At 44.0% G+C, this 24752-nt stretch overlaps 1 long non-coding RNA gene across 4 annotated transcripts; it reads left to right on the forward strand.

Annotated features, from left to right (window-relative positions):
- Positions 1-8841: 8841 nt before the first annotated feature.
- On the forward strand, positions 8842-23565 carry LOC138116601 (uncharacterized). 4 transcript variants are annotated; one of them, XR_011154230.1, is made up of 7 exons: positions 8842-8946; positions 14153-14238; positions 14918-15047; positions 15260-15333; positions 16038-16099; positions 16194-16294; positions 23103-23565. It is a non-coding gene; the product is annotated as an uncharacterized lncRNA (long non-coding RNA). The 4 variants fall into 4 exon arrangements; XR_011154229.1 differs by lacking the exon at positions 15260-15333; XR_011154231.1 differs by lacking the exons at positions 8842-8946; positions 15260-15333 and adding an exon at positions 8999-9171 and having other exon boundaries at positions 14157-14238.
- The last annotated feature ends 1187 nt before the right edge of the window (positions 23566-24752 follow it).

Consider the following 24752-nt stretch of genomic DNA (forward strand, 5'->3'; position numbering starts at 1 on the left):
GTTTGATGTTCCACTTGCGTGGGAACACCTTTTCCCCAAAGATGCCCGATATCCCACCAATCAACGTATCTGTCTGGTGGAATAATGTGAGAATGTAGTTTTTATTATCAGGCTCTTCCCAGGGAGCCTGGGCTACTTTGTAGTGTTATATTCTTTGCAGTTCTCAGAATCATGTGCATTAAAGGTTGCTTAACAGCTGGTGAGTCACACAGCTTGTTCTTTGAGCTCGAATGCTCCATTAGGGCACATCCACTAGAGATATTTTAACCTTTGGAAAAATCAATACAAGTGGCTTAAGCATTCTAGGTTTTAAGAAAAAAAAAACCAACAAAACAGAAGACTCTAAATAACAACAAACTGCCAGCGTGGTGTTTAATAAATTAATCTCTCTTCTAGTGGATGTGTTTTAGGGGTGTATCATTTGCTAGAGAGCAGCACAGTTCTTGTCTAAAAAGTCACTGTGGTTGGGCATCAGACAAAGCTGAGTCAGGAGGGAATAAAATGTCTTCTGAGTGATAAAAATCTTTAGTTCATTTTCTCAGCATTGCAATGGGGGACAGACATGGCACTTGGAAGAGTACTCCCTAATTTCACTGGGGAGTTGGTCCTTTCCTTAAACCACGAGTTGTATTTACTGCAGGTCATTGCCAATATGGCTTGTGTGTAGCAATCCACAGTGCTTGACTAAGTAGTCAGAATGAGAGAGGAATTCTGTGGGCAGTGTGTATTTCCCTCTTGTTTAAAGGTACCTGATATTAAACGAGTTAAACTGGTCCTGCTTTAGCCAAACTTCTTGAGGAAATGAAATATATGCTCCCACTTTCCTGGTCAGTGCTGGGACTTCTTGTCTGTGATATAACTTGGTGGAGAAACACTAATTTGAATCAAATTTGACTGTGAGATGAAGGGCTGAAGGATATTGCAGTCCTCCAGATTTCATAAGGAGGAGCAGTCCAGTAGAGGGAAAACAAATCAGTGCTTCCTTTAGGGAAAATACTGCAGGGTTTGCTCAGTTGATTATTAGACACCCAAAAATCCAGCCCTCTGCCATGCACACGCATGGCACAACTGAACAAAAACCAGATTTCTGAAGTGGTGCCTAAGGAATGAATCCTTTGCATAAAAAGGCAGTGGTTTGATTTTTCTCTTATGGTCTAACCTCAGTGATTTTATTTCTCATTATGTCCCCTTGGGATAAATAACCTGGCTGCATCATCACATCCCCCTCTCAGAACTCCTGGATTGCCTCTGTGTTGGGCTCTTTGGCACCGATTTTACCCTCAGTACAGGTGGAGGTGTCTCCAACGCGTCCCACCCGCCGGCTCGGGATGTGGCCACAGCTCTTCTCCTCGTGTCTGGCTGGGCTGCATTGGTGGCAGGGCTGGCTGGCAGCAGCTCTGGGCCACCACCCCATGCTGTGGGCAGGGTGCAGTCCAGCAGGAAAACCCTGGCCACGCCGAGCTGGGCTTCGGATCCGGCCACAGCCTCTGGATAGTGAGCGGAGCCGGTCACAAGCCCAGGCAGCGACAAGCTGCTCCTTTGTAGGACGTGCTCCAAAGCTGCCAGGTAGGCTCAGGTCTCGAGTACAGCCTCTCTCTGCTCGGAGCACAGCCTGGGTCTGGTGGAAGAGGAGCCATTTGGCTGTGCTGGAGAAGGTGCTGTGCCGACCTCCCCGCGCTGGCGCGTCCGGCTGCGAGGTGCGTCGGAGTGGGTGAGGATTGGTGTGGGGCAGAGAGCTGGGAGAGGAGAACGTTCTGGTGCTTCATGCCACCAGCATGTCAGAAGAGTTAATGGCAGATGTGGTTGTGAAAATGTTCTGTATTTTTAGACAACCTTTAATTAAGACACTCTGTATGTAGCAGCGACCAAATAATATGCTGCCACTTGAAAGCTGTCAGGAGGGAAAAAGTGTACAAAGCTTCCTGATGCAGCCCTCTTTATTTTTATCTGGAAGTGAGTTAGGAAACCTTTCCAGTAACAATAACTGTCCTTTCACATGAAATGGTTTATTTAATGCACAATATAAATACTTTGGGCATCTATATGGGTTTCTACTTAACCCCTTTCACTTCACATTGTTTAATCTAGCCTCATATTAAAAAGATTACATCTGAAAGCTGAATGGGTTTTGTGATCCCAGCCTTTTCTTCTGAGGCTAATGTTTTATATAATTATTTTTATACAGCAGATTTTTTTTTCATCCTTTTGTAAACCTTTGTGAGGGGTGAATAGGCCTTTCAGGGATTTCAGTTGGATTAAATGAAGAGAAAACAAATGTACAGGGTACAATTCTATTTCAAACTTAAAGATGCCTTCATTAATAGCATATTTATTTGCCTATGGGGTTAGAAAGATGTAAGATGACAAAGGATTCTCTAATAGAGCACTAGTTCTTGCTTTGATATCGCAGAGATAAAGTTTATCACATAAAATTGGGCTTCGATAGAAAACGGTGAGGTTTCAGTAAATCAAGATACAAGAAACCTGGGAGAACTTTATAAACATCATTTTGACATTCATAGAATTTTGATACCCATCACTGTTAGGATAATCCCACTGTAAGTAGTAATTAGATTATTATTTAGCCAAGATATTGTGCATACTTACAGAATTAAATTGGTTAATATATGTAAACTGCTCCCAGCCTGCCTCCCCAGCTGTGCAGAAGGATGACCAATACCCAGCCATGCTGGGTGTGGACAACAGTCTTAAAAACTGCAGCAGCAATTACTCTTCTTTGTGCAGGTGGATGTTCATTTACAGACTTGCCCTGTCACCTGTGGAATTACAAAACCTCCATAAGGCAGAATCAGGCCCAATTTTGCCTTCTGCAGGGCAGCTTATGTTCAGCTGGAAGTGCACCCGAGTGGAAATGCTGGCAGGTGTGCTTATTTTCTGGCTTTTCAATTCAGTTTCAGCGTGCCTCCTTCATTCTTGTGTTTTGTTAATTTTATTGTCGGTAGATGCTTTGATATGCTAATGTGCAGGGAGAATTTGCCAGCAGTTGCACAGGGGGAGGCAATGCCCAAGCCTGGAAGGCTGATCAGGACCTTCCTACAAGTCCACATTATTCTGCATCACAGCTAGCAAATGCCATCCTGCTTTCTGCTGGGTACCTGTCCCCAGCTCACTGATGCCTTCTGTAACAACCCCTTCTGTAACAATTCCTTCCTGAATTAAGCATTTAGATAACACCATTAATGTATATTCTATAGCAAAACAAGTAAAAAATGCTAAGGATATCTGTGGTCAGCAGTAATGCTTGGAGAAATTAATCTTGGGTTTTCAGATTCCAGCTGTTCCAGGCTCAGGTGCAAAAGCTCAGTGGAGTGCCTTCCATGAGTGGGAAGGGTGGTAGGAAAAGAGGTGTTACAGGTTTTCAAACACAGAGGGGTGAGGTATGTGCAGGTCAGTTGTCCCTTGTGCATCTGGGTATGCAGTGGTTTTAGGAGTGTCCTGCAGGTGAAGAACACACAAAAAAAAGCAGCAGAAGAGCATGTCCTGTTACTAAAAGCATGAAATTATTATTATTTTTTAATTCAAAACTTCTCTGCATTTCCATAAGCTTTTTGTACTTTTCAAACCCTTATTTCTTTGTCAGGCAAAGGACAAACTACCTGATTATCCTGTTTCCACAAGTGATTTCTAACACATCAGTACTTCACAGTGGGTCGAAATCCAGAAGAGGAAGAAAATGGAGGATCCATTTCTCATGTTGTTTTTCAGAGAATCTCTTCTAATATCTCTGGGAATGGTGCCACGTATCACAAATATCAACATCTGAACCAAATCTGGTGTCTTTGCTCACACTGAATAGCACTCAGTCTGGAGTGCACCTACAGCAACACTCGAAAGGTGTTAGCCACAAAAATGCTACCTCCCAAAATAGTTCTTCAGGCAGTGATATACTGGAGCCAGAAACCAATGAGATCAATAGTAGTGCACATGATTGTTACCAGACATGTGAGAATTTGACCCTGAAAGGCTCCTTTTTGAGCACCCTGTACTGGTGGTTAACAGAGGTCAAGTGAATCTTATTTCAGAAAGACACATTTTGCACAAAAGCTGATGTCTCCTTTTGTTCTGGCTCCTACAGCCAAGCTCATGGTCACAGCAGTAGGCACACAAGCCCTTCTCCAGGGCTGATGCTTGTACCCCAAAAAGAATCAATTTGTAAGGTGTAATACTTTCATTTCAGTGGCAAAATACCCAAACTGTTCTCAGCAGTGCTGGTGTGACTGGACTCAGAGCACGCTGACTCCCTGTGCCACCCGGGCTCAATCAAAATCTGTCCTGGAAGAACAACTGGCATATGGAAAGGGGAAGAAAGACACAGACACGTCAAAAACTGGAACAAAGAGACACTGTCCCTGCCAACTTTGGTAAAAATAAAATAATAGAGCTGTCAGTGTCCTGGGTTGCTAATGAGCTGTGATGGATTGAGAGACCTTCATTAATTTTCTGTGGAGGTGAGTAGCAGAGACCAGCTCCTGGTGTGTTATTTCAGTGTAACCAAGGGGTGGGCCTGTGCCTCAGACATATCCATGAGCTTTACTAGAGGTATTTTGGCAAGTTCACTGCAGCTGGAAAACCCCCTCAAGAAGCTGGTTAAAAACTTTTATTAAGCTGTTACCTTGAGTCTCAGAGCTGGCTGGAACTGGCTGTGGTAGCATCAAGGGCAGTCGGGTGTGCAGCTGTTACACCTCGCTAAGCTGTTACCAGCTGTGCATCAATCCACACACCATGATTAAGGCAGGTATTTTTCCTGTTGTCACCTGAGCTGTGAGAGCAGAGCTGAAGGAAAGAGGTGTTACTTGGTCAGGTTGTATTTTGGCCTCTCTAGCCAGCAGTCAAATAGCTTCTTAGAAGCTAGCATCTGCTCTAGCAGCCTCAATTACCTAGTTAAAAATGACTTGCAAGCTTGAAGGCAACTTTAGCCTGGTGGCACTGAATAAAAAAGCTATTTATGCTATTTTTCAGTATTTGTTCAGTATCACAGAGTGCTCAGGTTTGACTCTAATTGCATTTCTATGCAGCTGAATATCAACGGGCTTTGTGGCAGCTTTGTGGCAGTGAAGGTGACCACTAAAAGCCCCATGGCTCGATGGGCTTCGGTTGTGGGATGAGCCCATACAGGGATCACTAGAAGCCTGAGTGCTTGCTGGGTGAGGGGTAGAGGTGTTGGGTGGGGTTATTTTTCCTTTTTCTTTCTTCCCCAACCTCCACTCCGTTTCATTTTCTTCCTCCTTCCTTGCAGGGCTGTATGGTTCTGCTGGGTTTAAAAGTGATTTGCCATGTTCTTTCTGCCTTTATCCAGGCTGCAGTATACCTCTGAGGATTTGCTTTTTAGTTGCTCTTTATTCTTATCTCCAGGAATTTTTTTCCTCAAAAAGAGGCTGTAGTGATTTTTCTGGCAGGATGTTGCTGTTGTAGCAGCAGAGGGCTGTGGGTCCTCACCAGAAATGTCAGCCCTTTGCCACGAGGCAGTGAGTCTGCATCTGCAGTGCTTCTGATGTGAGCTATCATGGCTTAGGGAAGAGATTTTGACAGGAGACAGCACTTTAGAGGGTAAGTTAAAAGCATTATGCACTTGCTTCACTAAACTGGAAACACACATTTACTTACAGTACCTGCTAACAAAGAAGTGCAGTGACTAATCTTCATTTAGAGGCTTCAGTCTTACACTGCACACAGCTTGTCATTTGAGGTGTGTCTAGAGAGCCTGGCTGTGCCCAGTGAGCCCCTGCATGGTGCTACCCTGGCACTCAGGGATGGGGTCTGTGACCCTGGGAGCCTCACAGGGTCCTTGCATTGCCCCCAAAAGCATCACCTGCTCGTGCCACGCTGCACTGGGGCAGAGGGTGTCCTACTGAGTCACAGTCAGCTGGACTGCTCTTTGTTAGAAGCTGCTGGGGTGTGTTTAGGGCTGGTCCTTGCTGAGCACAGCTTTGGTCTCTGGCAGCTCTTGGGCTGGTGGACCAGGCTAGAAGTTGGGACTTTGGTTGACAGGTACCAGTGATCTATGTCATTGATTATTCCCACTATCTTCTCTTCCACATTACACTTTTGAAATTCCCTCTAATAAATACTGCTTGCAGGGTCTCTTCCAGTAAACCTGAGAGGCCTTGGAAACCAGTTCCATCAGGCTCTCCCTTACCCGGGGGGATAGGAACACACCTTATTTCCAGGTGGAAATTAGCAGACCTTTGTGAGCCAGAGGAGATGACTTTTGGCTGTCTAGGGAAGCAACTACCAGGAATCTGCACAGTATCTACCTGGAATTGGAGGTGTCTTCACCACAGCTGGATATTCTCTATGTGTTTTTGGTGAATAGGAGGTTGCCCATGTCTGCCCAAGGGATGGTGGTGCATACATAGTGAATAGGGGACAATCAGTGTAGCCTGTTCTTTGTCTTTGCCCTTCAATTTCCTTCATGACTGCATCTAGCCAGCAATATTTTCTGTCACCTCTTCAGTGATCTCCTTCTTCTCTTCAGGCTGCACTTAAAAAAAAATTGACTCTCTGACCTCCTCCAGCCCCTTTGCCCACATGGGTAAATGGTCAAGAATACTTTGCATGATGCTGTACTGAACTTCCCACCTTGCTGCTTGCAGAAGGGCTCCCCTCCAGCCTCCAAAGCACTGTGGCTGCAAGCGCTGGCATCCTCTGCTCTTGGTGTACTGAGTACCTTTGTGCCGTGAGCTCCTCGCAGCAGAGAAGCTCCTTGTCATGATTTACCTGCCTGCTGCCAGCTGATGCCCGCGCCCGTGCGCTGTATCCATCCTCCTGCCAGCCTGAGGCACAAAAGGAGCCACGCCACGCTCCTCACAGTGACACACGCTCTGCCACTAGCACCCGTTACGTGTGGCCACTGCCAGGCAGATAAAGATTGCCACTGATAAGTGCCCGAGGAGAGGAGCTGTGCCCGGCCGGAGCTCTGTGCTCCGGGAGCAGCCACGCCGGTCAGGGTGAGGGTGAGGGTGAAGCTCCTTGCTTGCATTGGCTGCCAGGTGTTGGGCTGTCATCTTCCACTTTCCTCTTCGGAAATGCAACCCTGCGAAGGAATTCCCATTAACAATTCTTCGTTTTTGTTGTTGTTTAAATCACGTTTGGCTAGTAGCCACTGAGGCTGCATCTCCACAGAAATGAAGCCAGATTTACCGGTGCATTTTTCTTTTTCGCTACCTCTTCTTCGTTTGATATGCACTTTAATTTCTTAAGAAAAGACAAATCACAGATTTATTTATTTTAAATTTTTCCCCATTTTTTTTGGCAGTGCCTAAACACCCCACATGTGGATCTGCCCTCCTCTGTGCTGTAAAGACAGGCAATAGGGCAGCTTGGAAGGACTTATAAGATAAAATGATATCTGTTCGATCTTTCTTAATGTGAAATGAGCTTTCTGGGGCTGACACTTCTTTCTTTTGTTCATTTATAGGGTGGTGGCTGCAGTGGGATCTCAAGCCTGTGTTTTACAGGAGCTACTGGATATACATCACAGCTCTGCTTTGTTTCATGGGTCTCTTGATACATGAATTGCTGATTAAGACTTTTCAAATTGTTTGAAAGAGCTCTTAGTGCTGTGTTATCTATTTATATGACCTTTCTACTTGCAGGCAAAATACATGTTATCTCCTTTTAAAAAAGCATCAATTACACAGTTAGGATTTTTTAAAGAATTTTAATTTTTCAGCTGCAAAATTCTCCTTTAAGGGTAGTCAGGAAATGGGTATCTAATCAGAGTGCTTGGGAAATGCCAACATTCTGTGGCTTATGGCCACTAAATGGGCTCTGTAGAAACAACATGTGTGGAATAGGCAGGTTTTGACTTTCAAGCCCAGGAAGGACATTTACAATGAGATTTTTTTCTGGGAGGTCTCAGTGATCTTTGAGGGGTGACCATTGATGTAAGTAATTAGAAATTTGGTGTTGCTTGGGGATGCTAAATGAAAATGGGTTATTAAACAGGTTTTACTGGAAACAATTTATGAATAATTATCTCCTGAATAATCAGAAAAATTAAAATGAAAAGAATAGATATGTCACTTAAAAAAAAGAAAAAAAGAGAGCTGGGATCAAAAGGGATCTGGAATTAGCATTCCTCATTATTTTAATGCCAGAACATGCTTCTGTATTATTAATAGATGTTAAAGCTGCTGCAGATTTTTATGACTGCATTTCTACAGCTTGAAGAATCATAATCATCCTAGGGCTGAATATCCCTTTCTTAACAATGGCACCTGCTTTATCTTCCTTAGCTTGTCTCTCAGAACAAAAAAGGTGCTGTAAGGTCACCTTTGGCTCAATCCATAACCAGGGCATTTTTCTGTAGTTTACTCATCACAGCCCAGGCAGACAAGCTCTGAAATCTTTTGAAAATTGAATAGTCAGATAGTATTTTTCCCTCTCTTGTAAGCATTTCACAGTGCAGCATTTTATTTCTTACCTCTTTTAATGGTATTTCCTTCCAAATGCATTTTTCTCCCTATGTAACATGTCATTAAACTACAGAGCATTTCAGCCTGGACTTTCCCCAAGTGTTATGGCCTATTCCCAGCCAGCCCTGTGAAGTCGACTATTATTCCTCATAGCAGGGTTTAAAAATAATTGCCCAGCTCCATTTAAAAAAAGGCAGCTAGATAATGATTTAGTCCAAAAGGCCTATTTATCTGTTACAGAGCCGGGTAACGACCGAGATCTATTTGCCCATCAGGTCACAGTTGTGAGTGTGATTATTTCCACGTGTTGGAGGGACTGGCAGCACACCCAGGGGTGCTGCCCCGGGGGGGCTGAGTGGGAACACTCTGGGTGCCCATCCCCAGCCCTGCCCTGCCCCAGGCAGCTGGCACAGCTGAGCCCTGGCCTGGGATGCCCCGAGCTGGGGATTCAGGTGGTGCTTGAGCAGCAGGGCTGAAGGGTGGGTGTAGTCACTGATGTATCTCAGAGGTAATGCCTTGTGGAGCAGTTTTGGGAAGGGGCATTCCCAGAGAGGCACTCCTGAAAACCTTGCAGAAGAATGGTGAAAAGGCTGGGGAAAGCAGCCCTCGCCTGTGTGAATGTTGTTGGGGCTTTTCTGGGTTGCTGTTTAACAGCTCTATTTTATTTGAAGAAATGACTGCAGTTTGGATCTGGTGTAAAGTCCACTGAAGGTGAAGGAAAGGCTAATATTGAGTTGAGTGAGCTTTGCTAATGGTTATTTTAGATGACTTTTTTTTTTCCCCCCCCTCTTAGTTTATAAATTACTTCTCTCAGTTTTCTTTTTAATTGGTGAGACAGAAATCCGATGGGCTGAGTGGCACTAAATCATTCAGAAGATATTTGAAAACTGTGCTTTCGTGGAGAGGTGGGGAATATTATCCTTTCCTAGTGCACTGAATTAATCCTGGAAAAATAACAGAAATTAGTGTAATAGGAGGACATAACCAGGCAGCCACTGTTGAGAACAGGTTGTTTTACTTACTTGCCTTGTGATTCTGTGGTAGAAATATGGGATCAGGTAATAAAACCAGAACATACTCCCACTCAAATGAATGGAGCCATTCATTTCAAGACAACTTCAGGGTTTTTAAGCTAGAAATGCAACTGACTGAATTCCCTACAGGCAGATGAACCAGTGAAGGAAAAGTGCTCAGAATAAGGATTTCAGGTTGTGAGCTTTAGGCTGTTGATTTGGTATGTTTGTTTTGTTTTGATTTGTTTTGAGTTTTTTCCATTTCCCCTTAAATGCTGAGGCTAATTACTCTGGTGGGGAGGGGAGGTGATGGAGAGGGGAGAGCTGGGTTTGTTAGAGAGAGGATGGGCTTTGTGACCACATCCTTCAGTCTGCAGAAGCAACGGAACCACTAGAGCTCTGCAATTCTGAAATTCAGCTATATCCAGTAAAAGGTAGACTGCCTTTTTCTGGGTGTGTGGGACAATCCAACAAGAAACCTCTCAGAGTGAGACCAAAGTTCTTTCAATAGAAACAATGAAACAATATTATTATGTTTTATTATAATAACATTTTAAAAACCCCAATAATGAGATGGTTTCTCTGCTGGAGGCTGGCCATAAAGATAAGGGTTTCTGGAGCACTTCACTCCTTCCAAGTGCTGCTCTGTGAACAATAGCAGCTGTGATGCTGAAAGCAGATACAGAGGGCTCTTAACTTCTGCTATTTCTGCAGGAGGCTGGTCTTGACTGTGGGAAGACTCCCACTAAAGACTAGAAGAGGCTTCACATGACCCTTTTCCCCACTCAGGATAATGGTGTTTTTCTCAACAGATTTTGAAAAGAGGGGAGAGAACATAACTTACTGTAAAAACAGACCATTGCAGGAAAATAAAGGGATTTCAGATAAGCACATCTGAAGAATATGACTCTCCTGTGGGAAAGTCAACAGCAGTGCAGAAACATGGCATTATCCTTTGCAAGCCCAAAATACAGGCAGTGCATCACCCTCCACACCCTTTAGGACCTTACTTAAATTTGCTCTTGTTTGTGGGGAGTGGTGGATAAGTGGATACTGCTTCACATTTTTGTCTGAATTGCTTGGTCTGTCCCCTTCAACAAGGAAGAGCAGAGGGAGTTGGCAGGGTTTTTTTGGATCATCTAGAATGTGAATCAGGGAGAAGGCATCCCACTTCTTTTTCCTGGAGGAAAGGAAAAATCGTCTCGTGCAGTGGAAACAGAGAGCAGGAGGCAGCAGATGGGCTCTCTCCTGCTATTAGATATCACTGCTGCTTCACCAGGCAAGGGAGACACTTGGAGGCTCAGCAGTATTTATTTTTTTTCTTCCACATCATAAACTCTCAGTGTTTCTAGCTCTGGTTATCTCATGTGCTCCCTTTGCCCTCGGTGAAGGGGTAGAAAGATCCCTTCACAAGTGGAGGGGATTGTGCAGGACATCAGCCCTGCCTAAGGTGTCACAGGTCTGTTCCAGGGCTTCAGCAAAGGCTTTCCTCCCCCTGGCACCGCTGTCATCCCGTGTTCCTTCTCCCTGCCCATCCCTTTGGAGAGCTGTCTCTCCATGCTCGTGGGCTGCATGATCTAGTGTGGACTTGTGGCATCTTTGGAATTTCCCAGGAAATTCAGTTTGGACTTTGGCAACTGCTTGGCTTTTTACATGAAGCTGAAAAAACGGTGGGTTTTTCCCTCTTTTGGGCATGTTTCATTGTGTCTGTGATCCCTCTTTACTGAGGGCCCAAGATAGCTTGTCTGGGGAGGTATTGTTATAAAAATGAGTGAGAACATGGGGAAAGAGGTGGTTTCACTTCTGACTGTGCTTGTGAGTGAGCTTAGACATGCTCATTTTGTACCTCCAGCCACTGTGGAAGAGCAGCAATCCCATCCAAAACTGAGATAGAGGTGACACTCCTGGAACCAGAAGAATGAGAGAGCAGTTGCAAGGGGCAAGGAGCTCAGCTTCCAGCTCCAGCCAGAGTCACTTATGTCTAAGTCATGCCTAATAAAGGTTTAGTGTGTTTTTGAAGCCATCCAATGTTGGTGTCACTCCAGCTTTCCCAGCAGCCTGTCCCTGAGTTTCCCTATCCTTATGTCCATAAAACTTGCTTCTATAATAGCTAATGTTTTTCCTGCAGTATGAGCCCATTACTCTTTGTTTTATCTGCTGCACGTGTGGTCGAAAGATGCTCCCCTTCCTTTTGGAAATGTAAAAATTGTATGTATTTGTTCATATCTCATTTTTTCTCATTAATCTCCCTGTTCTCAGCCTTTTTTTATGTCCCTCCCTCCATTTCCTTAGTCTCTTGAAAACTAAAATCCTCTTTTCATCAAAAAGAAAAACCAGCTGGAGGAAAGACCCCTGTGAATGTCAGATGAGTTTTGCAAACCTTCTCGCAGCGTCTCAGCCCTTTGTCTGTCTCCTGTGTTTAGACAGCAAGCTCTTCAGAGGAGGGGCTCCTTTCCTGTGTTTGTGCAAGTGCTTAGCAGGCTGAGCCCTGATAGAGCTGGGTTCCTTGGGAGCTATCGAAATGCACAATAATAATGAACCATATGTCGGGTTAGCCAGGAAAATACTCAAGCAGTAGGCAGATTTTTCCCTTAATGAACCAGGTATTGCTGAGACAATGCAGGCCATTTCCCCTTCTACCCCACAAATAATACATTTCACTTCTAGAGGAAGTAGTCCTAGGGATAGTGACGTATTTGAAGCTTCGTGGGCCTTATTGTTAGTCTCTAAATGTCTGCAAGAAATTTGAAGAATGTTTCTGGAGTATTTTGCAAAGCAGGCACTCAGGAGTTATCTGTCATACCCCACATGGGGCAGCAGTGTGGTGTGGGGACAGCCCTGGTCTCAAACCTGGCCCAAGTGGTGAAGTATCTTGGCTTGGGCTCAGCATCCTGCCAAGCTTTATTGCATTTTGGATTACTTTTGGTTTGGCTCACTGGCTGAGCAAGTTTTTGTCAGTCTGTGAAGAGCTGAACAGGTGTACCCCCAGCAGCTACTCACAGTGATCAGCCCACTTCATGTAGGGAGCAGCCTTGAAGTGATCAGCCTGTTTTGGAGGGATCTGTCTGGTGTCAGCAGCATTGGTTAGTTTTGCAGCTAGAGGGAAACTCAGATTTTAAATATTTTTTTTCCTTTCCTTTAGATCCAGAAAGATTCTATCACCATGTTTTATTTCACTCTTACTGGTTCTGTCTTACGATCATCAAAATATTTTGAGCGAAGTTTTAGGTGTGTAACGACACTTAGAAATGTTGACACCAAGATGAAGCATTTAGACTTTTTTTTTTTTTTTTGGGAAGAAAAACTTGGAATTTTTAATTTCATAAATGTTTTTCAAATTATCCTGAATTAAAAGCAAGAGGGATACAAGGTTGTGTTTTAAAAGGTCATGCTGTAAAAATATTGGAAAGGATACCAAGATGAGCCAGCTTTCAGCCAGAGGCCTTGTGGGACCCTGGAAGTTTCTCAGCAGCTCAGGGTGAGCCTGGCAAGGTGATGGCTGATTCTGACATGGTCACCACAGCCACCCTGCCCTGGTCTGGCTCTGCTGGGACACGGGTGGAAATCTGCTGGAGCTGTCTGGGGCTGCACCTCTCTGCTGCTGGAGCTCAGTTCAGCAGGAATCACTGGGAACAGGGGGAGGGAAATCGAGGCTTTGCTGCTTGGTAAATCCTCCCACTTCCCTCCTCCCAGCGGAGACATTTGTGATAATCGTGGAGAACGGCACCACTTCAGCCTGCAATAATAACCACGGAGCAGCGCTGCGCCGTAATTGCCTCGTGCCCAGGGGAGGCACGGGGCTGCTTTCCTTTCATCAGCGTCTTCGGCTCGGGTTTTGCCTTCTCCTCTCAGTTAAACATTGCTCCATGATTTCCCTCACCAAGCAACACGCTGGGGTTTGTTTTGAGGTGGGAGAAGGGATGTGGAGGGCACCATGAGATGCTGGGGTCGATGTTTATGAGTAACTTCTACCAGAGCATGATCCTGTAGAGCGCAGGTCTGTTTGAATAGAGAGAACTATTTTAGTGAATTTATTGTTGCCTTTGATACGCTTCTTGTCAGAAGCTGAATTAAAAAGTGCTGCAGTTCGGTGTTAGGCTGCAAAAACATACAAATCTGGCAGAGAAAGACCTGTCATCATAACTTTCATCATGTTACAAATCCTTACTTTGCCACATCTGCTCATTACATGAGATGGGCAAGAATTCAGAGCAGCTGAGCTTTGAGAAATTCTGTTGCAGAAGGTAACAACTGATTAAAAGGTCAGGAGATGGCTTCAAAAATTGTTCCTATGGTCTCCTAGCTTCATGAATTTCATAAGTGGGATGCTGGTAGACTGCATTGCTGCATGTGTTTAGATACAGATTAGGCTGAGGAATGAATTAGAGCGAGGTGTAAAATAACTGAAATGTAAGCTGTGCAGCAAATGTACTTTTAAAAATGGTTGGCGTTTTTGTGCAATAAAAGGAGAAAAAAGACCATGGCCATTTTGGGAGCACAGTGGGTGAGATCAAGCGTGAAAGGGAGAAGTTAATGGTGCTGTGGTGATTTGTCTTAGCTGATGATCTTGCCTATGGGCTTTAACTCTGCTGCTTGGTCAACAAAGGCGATTGCAGTTATTATGTTTAAGAGTAGCTATGGATTCTCAGTCAGAATGATATTTGCTTTTGTTTTTATTATTACTCCCTTTCCACCTGAAAGATAGTCCTGCTGCAAAAGCACTGATGGGCTGCATCTCCCCTCTGCTGCAAGTGGCCTCTGGAGGCACCGGAGCAGCCCCCGGGGAGGTGAGTGAGTTCCCCCCTGTGCACTCGTGTTCCCTCTGGAAGCAAAGGGCTGCCTCCCTTCTACTGCTCTGCCTGGGCAGCCTTCCCTGGTACTGGAGGCTTGTAAATTCCCTGCAAAGATTCTGAGATTAGAAGAATGTTAATTTTAGTTTGATGCATAATTTTTCTCTTTTAGAGAGGTTTTAAGCAAAAGAAAAAAAACCGGTACTAACGTAATCCAAGGGATCCAGAAGGTGGGGATTTAAAAGAATAAAAGTCTCAAGCGTTGTGCTATTGGCTAGTTACCATAACAAAGAAAACGAGGTGTTGGTTGTGTATTCATCTGGTCAGATGATTTTGTAGCCTCTGCAGCTTGTGCACAGAGGGAAAAGGCTTTCTTCAAGAGAGTTTGCTGACTGGATTTTAAGGTCTTTAACCTGAGTCACCTAGACAAGTGACTTCACAGCTGGATGGTGTCAGGGCCACTTACATCCCTCCTGTGGCTGCTGGGTTTTAAATGGTGCTGTACAAAGTCCTGCGTTGCAATTGCAGTATCCCCTAATAGATAATATTTTAAAATGTACAAAGATACATTTGGTATAAATATAGCTCCCAGCATGAGGCACTGAATAAAACATTTCTCTTCACTCATCGGGGAGGATCATGCATAACTTACTCTTGGATCTGCTTCATCATTCAGGCGTTGGAGAGTCACCCCTAATTTGTGAAAACATATGGCTTATTCCACCCCTCCACACTGAGGATTTGTTCGAGGCATGCTTGCCTGCAGTCTTGTGTTCACCATCTGGATCAACCTTCTGCAAGTCGAGGTAATTGGGAGTTACGGCAAGGGGGAGCAGGGAAGTGAGTTCCTCCTCCTCTGCTAAAATGGGAGGACATCTCCTCTAAATCTTGGCTTCATTACAGCCTGATAGACTGAATCTCAGGGAAAAAAAAATCACGGACCAGGCAAATAGCCAGGTTACTGAAAACACATTTTAGCCAATAACTGTGAACTATAGAATCATTTAACTTTTTTTAGACTACATCTTGATTGACTACCTAGCAACAGTGAGCGAGAGAAAACTTGCTGTGGATCCAGTAAGAAAATGTTTGGTATGTCACAGATCTATTGTCTGTCATACATCATACCTCTGGGTGGATGGAAGCTTTGAACTCCCATTGTTCCTGTTCATATTTGATGGAATAGGCAAATCTTAGACTACATATGCTACAGTTAGGCAGGAGTTTTTCTTGGAAAAGCAGTGTGTGGCTTGTTCAGGTTTTCCCACTTGTTCTAATGCTGGACACACAGTTCTCTGTCCTGGAGGGAGCCTTGGCATGTGGTCAGAGCCCTCCTAGGTGTGTGCTGGACAGGCTGCATTTCCACAGCATGCCTCAGGCTGGGCAACCCACAGAGACCTGTGATGGGAATCATCATTGCAAACCACCGAGGTTTTATTCAGTTTTACTGCAGCCCTTCAACTCCCCTTGATTTTTGCACAAAGAAGATGAACCAGTAGCTCATTCTGGCTTGGAATGCAGAGTCTGAAATGCTCAGTTCTGCTTTGAGGTGCTCTGTAATGCCAGTGCTTTCTCACCCTGCCACGGACCTGACTGCAACCTGGTATATTCCCAAGCAGAGAACAAAGTTAATACTGGCTTAAGGCATCCTTATGCTATGGGAGCTGGTTCCATGCTGGGTTAGTGGCAATGGTAACTGTTAAAGCATTTTTTTAGAAAACCAATTGCAGCTTTATCCTTCACTGTTGTACTGGTACAGAACTCCTGTGACACACAGTCTCTGTTCCTTTCAATAGCCATAACTTCATCCAGTTTCTGAAACAAGATTTCATTTAAGCTGGTCCTGGATCGACAACAGGTACAAAACCCTATGTCCATCAAAACTGAAAACTAAAAAGCTTTCTTATGATGCTGTAAGCCCCTAATGGTCCATTTACTGTCTGTGTGTACAGCACAGAGTCTGCAGTTAAAGCTGTTTTCTGTGCCCAGCTTCTCCAACCTGTGTGGTTTTATCACCTGGAATCACAAGGAGCCCTTCTCGTCTACTACTCAGGTAGCAGAACAGTGTTCATCTGAACTGTCTGCATGGGAGTTAAACTGGAGTTTGTGAAGGCAGCCAGAATATTTAAGCAGGAAATGGGTCACACAGGGCTAAACTGGGGTTAGGGTTTGCATGTGATCACCTTCAGGTAGGTGGATTCTTGTTTTATGTGTTGGAAAGAGTTCTCTGTGGCCATGTGCACCTCATGATTTGTCAAGATCTATCACACACAGGAAAGTGGCCAGTGTAACCTCACAAGTCCTGCTGGGGGAGTGCCTCTGGTTCCCTTTTTGCCACAGCTGAAGGAGTTTGTGTAGATGAAGCCTGTCCTGCCTGTCCTGGAGGCCACTGCTGTGGGCTTGCTTTGAAGACATTCTGGTGTATTTTTTGGGCAAGATTTCACTACTGCTGCCTCCAGCTCCAGGCAGGTTTGGCTCTTTCAGGGCTGGCTTTCAGGTCCTCCTGGGTCTGGGAACACTGAACATACATTACTTGTTTCAAAGTTGAGAGGGATATAAAAATATTCTGCACTGGCAATGCCTCTGAATAGCTTTCACAATTTCCTCTCCTCACCACCCCCACGTATTCCGTCTCTCCTGTGCCTTCCTGCAGGAATGCTGTGCAGGGTTTTGCGTTGGCTGTGTCCTCCATCACCCAGCTACTCCTTCACTCCACTGTGTGTCCCAGGGAATCACCCAGCATAGCCTCAGCTGCAGGGTGGGGGAGAGAGAGAGGGGAGTGGAAATATTTGGTGCCTGAGGACAGTGAGATCTTTCTCACTGCTCTGGGGATACTTGGTAAGTGGGCATAATTTCAGCCTGGGATCAGTTAAGGGTCTGTGTGACACGACTGTGCCTGTCCTGATCTACCCTCTTCACCTCCTTCTCTCTTAATGACAGTGTTCGAAATTATTAAAACAGATTAGAATGCAAACTAGCACAATCAAACTGAATGCAATAGCTGGTTTTCATGAAATAACATTAATATAGAAGATAAATAAATAATTTATGACTAATTCTCTTATCAGCTTCGAATGGCTGTAAACCAACACTAATGAGCTACTGCCCAAACCTCAGGATTTAGTGTAGTCAGGCTCTCTTCTCCAGGCCCCAAATGTGTCCCAAATGGCAAGATGCTTCATATGGCTTTCTTAAACCATCTTATCTTAGAATTTTTATGTGTGGAATTTCAAATTTTGAAATAGCCTCATTTATATGAATCTGAGGACTTACAGCGGTACTGAAAATGTTCATTATTTTGCAAATGTAAGTTTGTAAGTTTTTATTAATGAACTCTCACAAGCCACCAGCGTGCCTGGTTAGTCATACCCTTGGTTTACAGAGAGATACACCAGGGGGAACAGGAGGGCATGCAAAGCAGGGAGGAGGAGTGGCTCTGGCTTGGCTACAGCCCAGGTTACCAAACACACGCATTCTGGATTATTGGTGTTTCTGAAAGGCTTTGGCACCAGCATTTTCAGTACTTGCAGAATACCTCTGAGACAGGCAGGTCATAGCAATTTAAAGAAGTTGGACTTTTTTTTTTTTTTTTAAAGTTTAATTGAGCTGTAAATAACATCTGTAACCTCCAACACAGAAATGAGACTGAATGGTTTTGATGAGCCTAACGAATATTATCTCTAAAATGGTATGAGTGTGTTCATAGATGTAAATTTGATGGGCTGAATAGCCTGAAAACACTCCAGGAATGCTTGAGAAGCTTTTCTCTGTTGAGATTATCAGTTTTTTTTCTCCATATGGATGGGTGTAAATGGAGATTGATGGGAGGAGCTGTTATTGTAATGTATCCATTAGGCTGTTTCCTTTGTTTCAATATGTAGATTGCATTTTGAAGGAGACGTGAAGCTAGTTGAAACAAAATGAGATGTATAGATTCTTTATGTTCTCCTTTCTCTTCAGCTTCTGCTCAGCCCCATGTAATTTCCAGGAAGAGGTTAGTAGTTTGCAGGCATTACAGCATATATTGGCGCTGAACAAAATCTCACACCCGTGTTTTGGATGGAAGCAGCAACATCTGACGAAAATATACTCGGCGAGAGGGGGGAGGGGATGGTAATTTGAGCAACGTACTTTGATTTGAAACCTTTGCTTTGGGCTTGCTTGTCAGCCAGTGGCACCTTTGTGGGACCCAGCTCCCTGTCCCAGGTGGCTCAGGGATGCTCCCAGGGTCTGACTGCAGAGCTCCTCCTCCTCCCTGCCCTCCTTCCTCCTGCTGCTGCAGGGGAGCGAGATCCACCTGCTTAAACACATTTGGTGAAGGAAGGTGCTGTGAATTGGCCGAGGCAGTCTATCAGATTCGGTTTGACTCTTCTGGCTGGTGTCCTGTACGAAACAATATTCTGGACATTCAGTTAAAATGGGGAAAGGGAGGTTTTTTTTATTTTTTTTTTTTCCACTGGACATGTTATTTGCTTCAATCTGCATGCTATTTATATTTGTAAAGTTCAGTGTTTGTGATCTGTTTACTTTCTCACTCCAGCTCATTTGCAAGCTGACACAGGATGTTGCATTCTAACTTGGGAAACCACTTGATTTTGATACAAAAAGTAGATCGATTGTAATTCCCAGGATGAGAACAAGGTTACTAATTCTATTGGATATCTCAGAGCTGGTTTTTGGTAGTGAAAGGCTGTATCTTTTCTGCCACAGTAAATTCCATACTTTTTAAGGTCTACACCGGTAATTTTTTTTATGCTTTTTTTTTTTTAATTAATTTTTTTATTTGTGCCTCTTATGAATTCTTTGGAAAATACTGATGCCTGTGTTGGAGCACACCAATCAGTGCTAGATTTCTTGGCAATGAAATGTTATTCATGCTGTGCACCTAAGCTCCACGTTGTCTTAAAGACTTTGCAGGTAGCTGGGAAAGACAAGACAGGAATTTGTCTTGTGAAAGAAACTTCCTATGTGAATTTAGCTGAGCTCTGGGTTTTGGAGCCATCTTAGCATTTAAAGGCTAGGCACACTTTAAAAAAATCTAATTACTCTTTAGAATAAACAGTAGCATTAATTGCAGCAAGTACCCTATAAAAGGAATGAACCACCACTTAATTGCATTTAAATACAATTACACAAGAAGATACAAAAATGTATCTTGATTAGAGAAAGAAATAGTTCACGTTAATTCTTTTCTTTAGTAATGAGTGAAATTTATACAGAAAAAATTGCATTATCCTGTGGAGCTGTTGTTGGCTTCTTCCTGTAGTTGCTTCTCAGTCCTGAAATAGATATTCAAACACCCGTCTGTCATTTAAGCTTGGAATATTTTTCCTTCTCAGACAATAATTCTCTGCACCCAAAGCTGAAAGTTTTCCAGCTTTATGCTATCTCTGGTCTGTGGGGGTGCAGGTAGGAAGCAACTGTATAAGTTGGCAAGTATATTTCTTCATGGTATAGTTTGCAATCAAGTGAAAATGAAACTATTTCAGCTTTGGTTTGTTTTTATTTTTCTTTTTACGAATGGTTCAAACCTTTGCTAAAAAAATTCCAAGTGCTAATCCAGGAGGGGGCAGGAAAGAAAGGACATGTGTCCCAAAGCCCTGTTAGGGAATGAAAGGTGCTGAACAGAATTATTTTCTGAAAGATTGAAACCTGGTGTGTTGTGTGAAGTCTAATTTTAGACCACATTATGCTGCAATATGGTATCAGATTCAAAGAGCAGCAGGTGTCAGAGAATCTGCTAGCTGACACTCCATGTTACAGCAGAAAAGCTTTATTAAATTCATTTTCTAAGCTGCAAATAGGACTCTGACATGGTGTGAAATTCAGCTAAACTGAACTTCTTCAGCTCCTGCTCTAGCATGTCATGGATTTTCTGTAATCGCCCACTGTGATCTGGCTAGCCCAAGTTTGGAAATGCTGGCTATTAGCCTTAGCAGGAAAATGCTCTGCTTTTAAGCACTGTGTGCTTCCCACCCGCAACCTAATGAACCCTCAAGGGGGTCTGAAATGAGACAAAACCCAATCCTGAACTGAGTGAGAACAGGAAAAATCTATTTCATGCCTTTCCCACAGGAGATGGGTCTAATTCGCTGAGAAATATTTTGTGATGTGGCCACGATTATCTGGCTGAAACAGCTATTTTTGTTTAGAATATCTGAAATCTGGATATACGCTGATTTCTACGGGTGAGACATTTTCCTGAAAAGCTTTTTCAGGGTAGAGAGATAAAATGTTCAGGCACAACAATGGCAAATTGTTTTGTTTTTTTTAAGGCATGCTCTCTGTATCAGTGCTGTGAACAGCAAAGCCACCCTGGCATGGGGAAGGGCTCTGCTCCAGCTCCTTCAGCCCAGGTTTCATGGTGCCACCTCTCCTGCCCCAAGTGGGGACGTGTGTGCTGGGTGGTGTTTTGGCAGCCAGAGCTCCGTCTCGCGCCTTCGTGGAGCTTTCCCTGCAGTTCTGTACTTCTGCTTAAGCAAAAGGCTGCAGAGAGTTGGCTTAGTGGCACACAGGCTCACAAAGTCTTCCAGAGATGGATAGAAAAGAAATGGGGAAAAACCCCTGAATATTTGCAATGCTCCTAATTTTGACTGTGTGGTGCCCTGATTTACGGGAAGTCAGTGCCCACAGCAATAGGGACAGTGTTATCAGGAGAGCTGCCATTCATTTTGGACTGTTCTGACCGGGTTTAAGCATCCCTGAAAGTGCTGAGAAGCAGCAGAGAAGATCAAAAGAGAGCTGTCAAAGCTCTGAGCCTGTGGATTAATTTAGAGAGCTCCCCTTTAGACAAAACAGTGTCAGGTAAAGATGGGGTTTCATACAGATCAGATGTGATCAGCTGGGCATTGCTGGCCATCTCAGGGAGCAGCAGAGCACAAATAAAAGGGAGATGTTCAGGCTGTGAGCTAAAGTGCTTTCTTTATTCTTTGGGAGGGGAGGATTCTGCCCTACCTCTCTTTTGAAGATGATTCCATGTCTAATCTCATAAAGAGTAAAGATATAAATAGATAAATTCTAGCGGTGCTTATAATTGATGGGTTTTCTGTTCACAGTTTGGGTCCTTGTCCTTGTTGGGAGTCTGAACTGCCTTTAGCCTGTCAGGCTGCTTTGCTCAGAAAGCAGAAAAGGAATGTGGGTAAACAAAAAATTATGTGGGGAAGAACTGGAAATGTATACAAATCCCATTCACTGGCTAGCTGGTTGCTCCTATAAACTGTGGAAGATCACGGTTTTGGGCAATGCAAGGTATTGTTTTCTGTTATCTTATTCAAACTCTCACCCAGTAGCCTGATGGTGCAAGTTGTACTCACTGACTTTGACTGCCAAAAACCCCCCAAAACCCCTCCATGTAATTTTCAAATGCAGTAGTTGATTTGATACAGAAATGCTTGTCATGATACCTAGGAGGTGCAGCCAAGCAATGATCTGATGCAGGGCTGGAAAACCAGCACTGGGACACCTCAAAGGTGTCTTTGGCTTTGTAAATTGTACAGGGATAGGAGCTGAGCTGTGTGGGGTCTGAACAGTTTGGATTTTGTTCCAGTGTGGAAGTAGGGCCTTGTCAGTTTGTGGGCAAACATAAGCACTAAGTCTGTAAAAATGCAAACCATTCAGCAAGATTTTGAAGCTACATTCAGTGTAACTGTGTTGCTCCATGTGAGTTACTGAGTTTCTTTCTTTAAATTAACCTGAAGTTCTAACCAAATCCTCAAGTGAAACTTCATTAAATATGAAGTTAAGAACAATATTACCACTTGATGCTGTTAGGAAGGGTCTCTGCAGGACTAAGAGCAGCTGCCGTATTTTTTTCCAAGAAGTAGAACCCCTTGTATTTGGGATAGGAGTTTTTATTTTGTTCATGATTTTTTTACAAGAAAACAAGGCTTTGGACTGGGCACTTCAACAGACAAACCTAATTTAATTTCTGGCACTGCTGGTTTTCAAAAGAAACCATCAATATCATCATAATGTGTTTTCAGACCAGATTATGTGGAGGAAATCTGTGGCTTCATCTCAAAGGGGACCTGTTAAGGAAACTTTAAAATTGGTTTCTACCACTCCTTTTTGTTTTCTTTTTCCCTTTGGGTTTTAAAATGTTGTACAAAGGTCTGGGAAGCTTTGAATATTCCCAGCTTCCTACTTGCAGATTTTTTTGTTATATTTAAAAATAACGCTAGGTCTGCTGTTGCTCTTCCCCTACCCCCTTTTTCCCTAGACAACTCCTTGGGGATTTCAAGGACAGGAAAGTGAAACATGGCTCAGCAAGCCAGAGGCATTTAATTTTTAGAACTTTCTTCTAAGCATTTGGATTCAACAGGTGTTAGTGCAAAAGCAGGATATTGGACCTGGACCAGCCTGGCTTGACATTTCTTCTTTCATCTTCTTTTGCAGTTATAATTGCATGAGTTTTCCTAGGTTTGGTGGGGTTTTTTTTTAGGATAGACAAATCATTAACTTTTTAATATAAAAATATTTTCCCTCCTCTATAATTTTTTAGTACCTTCACAAATTTTTTATACATCACAGATAAGAGGATAAACTAATTATTTTTTAAAAAATAACTACTAAGAGAAGACTCCAGATGTTCTAGGTCAAGAGCAAAAGTGAAATGAGCAGAAAATCCACAAGCTCCAGCACAAATACAGATGTTTGTGGCTTCCCAAGCTACGCCCCTGGTGTTGTGCAGGATCCAGTCCTGGGCAGCCACGCTACAAAAGGAAACCATTACAGCGTGACTGACAGAGCTGAGGAAAGCTGGTTGTTTATGTGCAGCAGGAACTTTGCACTCAAAATCGGTTCTGAGCAGTGGCTTAACATGAAAATGTGGACAGAGAAGTAGAACCATTTGTTGTCCCCAGGTCTCACAGCAGCGAGGAGCAGTCGGTCCCAGTCACTCCCTGGTTTTGGAGCAGGCCAGCGGTGCGAGCACAGGAGGCTCCTGCTGGTCCCAGTCTGCAGCTGTGTTGGAGGTGCCTTCTGAAAAGGTGCTGCCTGGGAGATGTGTGTGAACAGAAGTGCTCAGCTGGCTCAGAGCCTGCTTTCTGCTTATGCCTTGAGGGACTTATGGAGAAAATGATGTCTGGGAGCAGAGTGACACGCAAAGCCTGTGGGTCATACCTGGCAGTCCCTCTGTGTTCTTTTGGCTGCCTGGTTGGGATGCTAGCATAATGAATTTTAATTGAGAAAGAAAAATCTTTTGGTGGAAGCATATTCTCAGATGGGGGAAGTATAAATTACAGAATAATTCATGGACTATTTGCAGCTCTTGAGGATTCAGCTGATCTAAATAATGTATGTTTATACATACAAATTGTGTGTGTGTCCCTGCATATTTTAAATGTTTGATTGTTTCACATTAAGGAACAAGTTCTTACCATAGAATACTGGAACACTTGCCACTTTGGTTTTAATTTTTTGCTATTATTACTAATCTCACACAGATTTTCCTTGGGATATTTTTCATACCTGCAATTATTGCTGGCCTAAAACTGTGCAGACATGGCAGGCAGACAGCATCTATTTAAAGCCTGAAGAGCAGCAGTAGAGACAGGGCAGCCATCATCCCCCAGCTAATTAGGGATAAGAAGAGGTGGAAGATCTAGTGCTGCCTCCTTCTCTGCCTGCCTGTCTGGTGGGCTTGCTCCACTGCAGGCTGAGCTGCTGGTCCCTCACAGAGAATTAAATGGCATGATGGATTTGCAGTGCCTGGAGCTCTGGCTGCACTAATGACAGCGCGGTCCCAGCGTGCTGGCACAGCCCAAGCACAGCCCAGCTGCCTGGCAGTGGGGGGGCCCTTTCCAGCTCGTGCAGACCTTGCCCTCTGAAATCTGCCTTCTTGTAAGTAAAGGAAGGGCTTCTCTCAGCTAGAAGAACAGAAAATAGAATGTTGTGCTTTGCAGCGTACGTGCACACGCATGCAAATGTCGTAAGAATCACCCACTGCTTTAAACTTAGTGTGGGGAAGAGTTAAGCAGATGACAGCAAGTATTTGGACATGTAGCTGAGCTCCTGGATGGTGAGAATCCAGTCACTGGGAGGCCCAAGCTGCTAATGATTTGCTTATGTGGATGTGTTTAAACTTCAGGCTGCCATTGACTCTGAAGGAACCACTGATTATGGAAGAGGGGATTTCACTGTGGAGTTAGGTTGGAGGATTCCAGAGGCTGCTGCATCTACATTGTGTTGACAATCAGACAGGGGATCCAAGGAGAAGATGTGATGAGTTTAGGAAAAATCATGAATGAATTGAAATTAATTGGAAAGTCTGAAATAGGGAAGAAATGAGATGTGCTGTTCTCGACGAGTACGTGCAGGTTACATGTGCTCTCTGAGAAGGCCTGAATGAAGCAATGATAAAGGACAAGCAGCTGGTAGGGAGCTCCCTTGTGTAGGGAACCTGCACATCTTGCTGTCCCAAGATTATAAACACAGAAAGCTGCACCATGCACTGAGCCAGAGGAAGCCAGAGTTGCAATGCAGGGGCAGAAGCATCCATGGGGGTTCAGGCT

The sequence above is a fragment of the Aphelocoma coerulescens genome, chromosome 10 (assembly GCF_041296385.1).
Source record: "Aphelocoma coerulescens isolate FSJ_1873_10779 chromosome 10, UR_Acoe_1.0, whole genome shotgun sequence".
Taxonomy (NCBI): Eukaryota; Metazoa; Chordata; class Aves; order Passeriformes; family Corvidae; genus Aphelocoma; species Aphelocoma coerulescens.